Below are 8,109 nucleotides of genomic sequence, written 5' to 3' on the forward strand. Positions count from 1 at the left end.
TTTGTTTCTTTTCCTCATATAATAATTAATTTATCGGACGCGAAACAAGAACAGCAAGTCAATACATGTGCATATTGGAGCACTTTGTCAGTGTTTTAGATCTAGCATGAGTAGGAATTGGTGTATTTCTTTATACTTATTTTGAAAATACAATAATGATAATAATGATGAAATGGAAAAATATAATAATAAGGAGAAAAGGAAGAACAAAATGGCTTTGTAGCTGTAGCAATCTTTAGAAACGGTTGATAGTAATTTTTGTTTGAATATTCTTATAGATCGATTTTATAGGCTTATTCACGCACATACATACACACACAAAAACACATTTACGGCTTTAGAGTCGGTAAGCATTTAGCATTGTGATAGAGTCGAAACGAACCTGAGAATCTTGAAGAAGACTTGACTATATCCTCCTTGAACAAAGTCAGTATCAAGCTATATGTTTCTCTACCAAAGCTATCCAGTAACAAGTTGTAATGAGTATCAATTTTTGTGCCAGCTCGACTAGTCCATAGTCTGCAGGAGATTGCCTTGCTTCATTAAAAAAGATAGATGCGCTTTAACGGCTTGCCTTGCTTCATTAAAGATATTGCTATTTGTGTATGCCTCCAGACGTGCCAAAAGGCCAAGCTTGGCACATGAGATCGAGGTAGCATTTTATGATGCTTGACAAATCTGAAATCCATGAAGAAGCAGGGTTACTGACAATATTAATGAATATCAAGGCATGATTTACCACCCTTACTGAGTGATCAGTATAGAGTGTTGGGATTGTCATGGCAAAACAAGCTACACCGTTGAGGTGGAAGGAGTATAGCAATTTCAAATTTTACACCTTAATCTCCGTCCTACGAGATTAGATAAAACACAAAGAAATGCATGGAAAATGCTTCAGTTAGATTATATAAATTTATTTGTTATAATTTTTAGGACAATTTGATCTTTTTCTCTTTTATATTTAAAGTTTAGGGTTTTTTATCTGAACTATATAAGACCTTATACTTTGTATTTTTATACATCAATTTTTAGATTCAATAATATGACTAGTTTTTTCTTTTCTTAATTTCTACATTGTATCAAAGCGGTTCTCCTTCTCTGACCTAATTTTTTTACCGCCCCTTGTTATTGCTTTCTGTTGCCGTTGTTGTCTCCTACTGCTGCTATTAATTTCGGCGCGACATCTTTTTCTACTGATTTCGGCGCCAACACCTTGTGTTGCCAATTTCGACGTCGACGCTCTTTTCTGTCGATTTCAGTGTCACGCCCTATCCTACCGATTTCGGTGCTGATGCTCTTTTCTGCCGATTTCAGCGACGAAACTCTTTTCTGTCGATTTCGATGTCGACGCTCTTTTCTGGCGATTTCGGCACCGACATCCTATGCTACCGATTTCAATGTCAACGTTCTTTTCTATCAATTTCGGTGTCGACACCCTGTGCTACCGATTTTGGCATTGACGTCCTTTTCTACTGATTTCAACACCAACGCCCTATGCTACCGATTTCTACGTTTGACATCCTTTTTTGCTTCGAATTCTTTATGTGACCACAGGTTGTCTTGACACCAGGTTTTACGAATCATACAGATATATATTCTTATTGTTTGGCTATTCTGAGCATTATTCGTTCTGTCATCATGCCTGGTCGCACAAATGCTTCATGGAAATCTAATCCGTATATGTTGGAGTAGTTTCAACGGTTCCTTGCTTCACAACCCTCTGCCATGTCAGCTTCCTCTTATATAGGTTTGTCATCGTCTAGTATTTTAGGTATATCTTCATCCTTATGCAGGATTTTGGAATCTGGTGTCTCCCATCATATGTTATCTAATTTATCATCTTTTGTTTCTTTTTCTCGCCATTCATTTATATCTATTGTGACTGCTGATGGTACTCCTATGTTATTAATAGGTGTCGATTCAATTGTTACATCTTGTTTATCTCTTACTGATGTTTATTATATTCCGAGTCTTACTTTAATTTTTTTTTGTTAGTTAATTATGTGAGTCTAGATACCTAGTCTCTTTTTCTTCATCCAATTGTTATGTTCAGGACCCGCAATCTCAAAGGCTGATTGGGATAGGTCGTATTCAAGGAGGACTCTATGTTTTAAATCAACTCAAAGTAATAGAAGTTGTAGCTTCGAGTGTGGTTTATCATCTTTTCATCTGAGTCGTTCATCTTCTGATTTTTATTTGTAGCACTCTCGTTTAGGTCATATTTCACAATCTCTTTTGCAGTTTTTAGCTTCTATAGGAGTATTAGGACCTTTAAAAAGTTCTAATATTTCTGATTGTAGTGGTTATAAACTGACCAAATTTTCTACCTTACCATTTTCTAAAAGTCTTTTTTTTTCTTCTGTTCTATTTGATCTTATTCATTCTGATGCGTGGGGACCCTCTCCTATTCCTACAAAAAGAGGGGAGGTCAAGGTATTATGTTTCATTTATTGATGATTGCACTCGTTATATTTGGGTATATATTATGAAACACAGGTCTGATTATCTTACCATTTTCAATAACTTTAGAGCTCTTATGAAAACTCAACATTCTAGTGTTATAAAGTGTTTTCGTTGTGATTTGGGGAGTAAATACACTTCGAATCATTTTTCATAATTACTTGCTTCTGATGGTACTATTAATCAAACATCTTGTACAAATACTCCTGAACAGAATGGTGTGGTTGAACGAAAACATAGGCATCTTGTTGAAATACCTCATTTAGTTTTATTGTCTGTCAGTGTTCTTAGTACCTTTTTGGGGGGAAGCAATCCTTACCGCTGCTCATGTGATTAATAAAATTCCAACCTCACACAATTTAAGCTTGTCACCTTTTGAAAATTGTATGGGCATGCTCCTCTTTATTCCTTTTTGCATGTTTTTTGTTGTATTTGTTTTGTCCTTTGTCCACATATCGAGTGTAATAAATTAGCCTCTCGGTCTGCTCTTTATGTCTTTTTGGGTTACAGTGTTACTCAAAAAGGATATCATTGTTTTGATCTCGTTAGTCAAAAATTATATGTCTCTCATCATGTTATATTTTTTTAGCATATTCCATTCTTTTCTATTCTAGCTAGTTCACATAATATGACAAAGTCAGATTTTCTTTGCATTGATCCTTTCAATATCAACACTAAGAAAACTTCACTCATAGTTCCTACTGATAGCTCAACTGAATCTAATACTTTGATTCCTGAGATATCCACTCCACATGCTCCTTCTTCCACTACTCAATCACCTCCTGAGATTGTAGATGATCCTTCTCTCCACCGTCGTCAACCCACTCGTGTTTGTAAGTCTACTAAACTACCAGATTTTGCTTACTCTTGTTATTCTCATTTTTTTTGCTTCATTTGTTACATATATTCATTGTCTTTCTGAGCTTGTATCCTATAGAGAAGTTATTTGTAATTCACTTTGGCATAGTGCTATGGTTAATGAACTAACTGCTTTGCATCAGACTCATACATGGGATTTGGTTACGTTGCCATCAGGAAAATACACTATTGGTTATCGTTGGGTGTATAAGATCAAAACTAAATTTGATAGATCTATCAAATGATATAAAGCTCGTCTTATTGCTAAAGGTTATTTTCAGGAGTATGACATATGAATTATGAGGAAACATTTTCTCCTGTTGTAAAAATGACGATTGTTCGTACTCTGATTGTTGTTGCTTCTGTGTGTCGATGGAGAATATCTCAGATGGATGTTAAGAATGCATTTCTAAATGGTGATCTTCATGAAAAAATTTATATGACACCTCCTCTTGGTATTTCACACCAACCTGGTGAAGTTTGCAAACTTCATAAAGCGCTTTATGGTCTCAAACAAGCACATCATGCTTGGTTTGAGAAGTTCTCTATAGTGATTACTTCACTTGGTTTTCATCCTAGTAATCATGATTCAACATTATTTGTTAGATGTATGAGTGCAAATCATATTCTTTATCATTATACATTGATGACATAATTATTACTGATAATGCTTCTAATGAAATTGCTTCCCTGAAGTCTGAGTTAGCTCGTTGTTTTGCTATGAAAGACTTAGGTATACTATACTACTTTCTGGGCATTAAGGTTGTTTATTCCTCGAAATATTATCTTTTATCCCAATCAAAGTATATATCTAATTTGTTCGAGCATGCTTGTCTTACTGATAATAGAGTCATTGATACTCTTATTGAGACTAATGCTAGATATTCTCCATCTTATGGCTCACCTTTGTCGGATCCTAGTTTGTACAGAACTATTGTTGGAAGCTTGGTTTATCTCAATGTGACTCGTCCATATATTGCATATGTTGTTTATGTGGTTAGTTAATTTGTTGCTGCACCAACTACAGTTCATTGGGTTGTTGTTCTTCGTATTCTCAGATATCTTAAGGGCACTCAATTCAAAGCCTTTTATTTATTTCTACTTTATCTCTTGAATTCCGTGCATACTCTGATGTGGATTGGGCTGGTGATCCTACGGATCGTAAATCTACTACTAGTTTTTGCATTTTTCTTGGTGACTCCCTCATTTCTTGGAAAAGTAAAAAATAATATGTTATTTCTATATCTTCCACAGAAGCTGAGTATCGTACCATGGCCTCAACTACTTGTGAGATAGTTTGGTTGTACTGGTTGCTTGCGGATATGAGTGTCTTTCTTCATTAACCTACTCCATTATATTGTGATAATCAGAGTGTTATTCAAATTACACGCAATTCAATTTTTCATGAGTGGACGAAACATATTGAAATTGATTGTCACATTACTCGTCACCATCTTTAGATTGCCACTATCACATTGTCTTTTGTTCTTTCAAAGCTACAAATTGTTGATATGTTTTTCAAGTCACATTCCACTTCACACTTCAATTTCCTATCTGACAAACTCTTAATGCTTCTAGTTGTAGCATCGTACGTTTGAGGAGGATATTAGGTTATATATATTTATTTGTTTATAATTTTTTTTGGGTAATTTGGTCTTTTTTTCCTTTTTTATATTTAAAGTTTAGGGTTCTTAACTGAACTATATAAAACCTTATACTTTGTATTTCTATAGATCAATTTTTGGATTCAATAATATGGCTAGTTTTTTCTTTTTCTTAATTTCTACATCAACATGAAAGTGTGATTAATATTTTTAATATATTTTGATATTACAAGGATGATGATAAAACCATTGTAATACGTCAAGTGGCTAGCAGGGGAGAGGACGAAAATTGACCTCTGCCCCATTATAATAAATATGTCACCCTCTAACCAAATGATCATTAACAACCCTGTGGGCACAACCAATTATTATTATTATTATTATTATTAGCATTAGTATCTATGTAGATGGATAAGTAATTTTATTTTTAATAACTTTTATTTATGAAGTTACTTACAATTATTCAGTTTTGATAAGCAAGTTAGTTATCAAAATGGCAACTATCTAATATTCTCTCACTCAACCTAAATGAATTTTAAATCAAAATTAATTTTGTGCCCAACCCTTCAAATAGCAATTGATTGGTGCTTGACACAAATCAATTACTAGAAGCAATTGAACCTCAATTCAATCATATAACAATCGATTGGCTTCAACTTATTAACTTGGTCAATCGATTGTCAACCGAGAATTGATCTTTATCCTATTGCAATAAATCTATCACCCTATAGCCAACTAGGCACCCCTGTAGAAACAATTGTAAGCTATTCTTAAACATATATCTGGCATAAAAAAAAATTCATTTGGGTCAAATACTTTTAGCATATTGGTGACTTCAATCAATTTGGTTGATCGAGTAAAATCAATTCTGTATTGATTTCAAGGCTATCAATCGATTGCCAAAATGGTCAATCGATTGGTAGCTACAGTCAATCTAGCTAATTAATCAAAATTAATTTTGTGCCCAACCCTTCAAATAGCAATTGATTGGTGCTTGACACAAATCAATTACTAGAAGCAATTGAACCTCAATTCAATCATATAACAATCGATTGGCTTCAACTTATTAACTTGGTCAATCGATTCCAAACAATTCTGTTTGTAAATTTTGGCTTGGTAATAGATTGGCTGACCATGGCAATGGCTATCCTAGGTTATCTTTTATAAGATTTTCGACGATCAAATACTAGTAAAACTTAATCTAACATGAAAACAATAATTCGACGGAAAACCCTAACTTTATTGCCATGAAAACGATGAAACAATAAGGCTCTAATACCACTTATTAGATATGGAGTTTTCTCTTAAGCCACATGAATTCTACAAACAAAAAGAACTTGAACAAAAGAAAACAACCTAATCTAGTTTCATAGGAAGCATGGCATAGAAAAGAAAATACTAAAATTGTATACGACAATGGAATCTAAATGCAACAGAAGAGCTATCATCGTAGAGAGCCATCCTAGAGATCCCGAAATCCCTGCAAAAGAAGAAGAGGAAGGAGAGGTCTTCCGAAGGAGCTAAGGTGACGGCGTTGAAAACTCTCGTCAATGGGAAACGAGGAGTTCCGATCCTTAATTCAAAGGGGACCAATCCAATATATAGAGGATCCACACCATTATTATCCTATTATTAATGATGAATTATATGTTCTACACATACAAATCCAAATCCAATAGCTAAAATCCGAGTTAAATTAAGTTGATCATTTATTGGGTTTGGATTTTTAACGGCATAAATCTGTACGCTAACAAATAGCAAGTGAGCCCACCTAAAGAAAATAAAATCCAACATGGTGGAGTCTAGCAATCAATTGTTAGGCGATTTTTACCTAGAAAGTGATCCTTTAAAAGAGGGTTTCATGAAAATTTGAAGGTGTCAGTTTTTGAGAGATTGGAGATGAAGTGTTGCTGCATTCCTATCATTAAGAAGCAATCCCAAGTGACAAAGAAGCCAAAGTAAAGTTTTCACATTGAAAGTTTGTTTATTTTGATTTCATTTGTATCTTTGTATTTGGTTGTATTACTTGTGTTTGTTACAAGAAACATGTTGTAAAGCCTTTTTCGCCTCCAGAACATATCTGAGAAGAAGAAGGTTAGTGGTGATAATTCGCTAGGACTAGGACTAAGATTTAACGCCCTTGGTAGGTGGTGAACAAGTAAAATCTGTTTGTATTTGTATATTTTCTGTTGTGTTGTATTATTTTGTTTCCGCTATGTATTAATAAATTGTAGACGAGCACACGAAATTGAATCAAAGCGATTGAAACTATTCAATTGCTCTCCTAACACCTATTCAACTCTCTTATTTAGACACACGATAGCCTGGTTAGCCTTCTTAGAAAGCAATCCATTGAAAGCTTAATTTGAAGCCCACTCATGGCCTCTAGTGGTTAATCCTTATATTAGGTCGTTGAACCTTCAGAGTAATCCGATTTCATCTTGTGCAATACGATCATTTGCGCATTTATAAGTTAGCGCACACATATGCACGTCTATGGAATATACTAATATATAAGTTAGTACCTCTGCTCATTACATATGAACCCAATTCAAAAATTACTTGTGCTTTTCTCCATTGCTCGAGTAACTTGGAATCGAACATTAATTTTTCATTCACTCTAAAAATTTAATTTGTAATAATTTAGTTATAGAATAGATCATTCATGTTCTTAATGAACTTCATTAGTTATTAACATTTTAGTCTCAGTGAATGGCTTAGACTTGCATGTCTTCCCTTTTGCCTCTTCTTCCTTCCCTTTCAAGAGTATTGCCAAAGCTTCGTATCCAAAGAGGAAGCACGCAAAAGGCTTGCACATCATTCTCCAAATATGAAGCAGGCAAATACTCGCACAGGTAATAATTGGACTCATGACTTATCAAAGTAGTCAATCATCATCAGTAGTTGGGACTCATGACTTATCCTTGTTGTTATTGCGATGATTGCTAATATAACTGGCTAGTGATCCGAGCTAGATGAAATAGGACAAGTCAGAATTGCAACTTGTGGCATCATCTGAGAAAAAGCAAAAGGTCTGGAGAAGATGAAGAAGTCTATTACCGCAATCTTCGTTGATATAGTAGATTAGCGATCTGAACTTGACAAAGTTGGTGGTGAGCTGCAACTGCAGCATCATTTAAAGACCAATTGTCCGAAGAATTAGTTATCCGAGAGAAGGCAATGGAGT

The sequence above is a fragment of the Zingiber officinale genome, chromosome 1B (genome assembly GCF_018446385.1).
Source record: "Zingiber officinale cultivar Zhangliang chromosome 1B, Zo_v1.1, whole genome shotgun sequence".
NCBI lineage: Eukaryota > Viridiplantae > Streptophyta > Magnoliopsida > Zingiberales > Zingiberaceae > Zingiber > Zingiber officinale.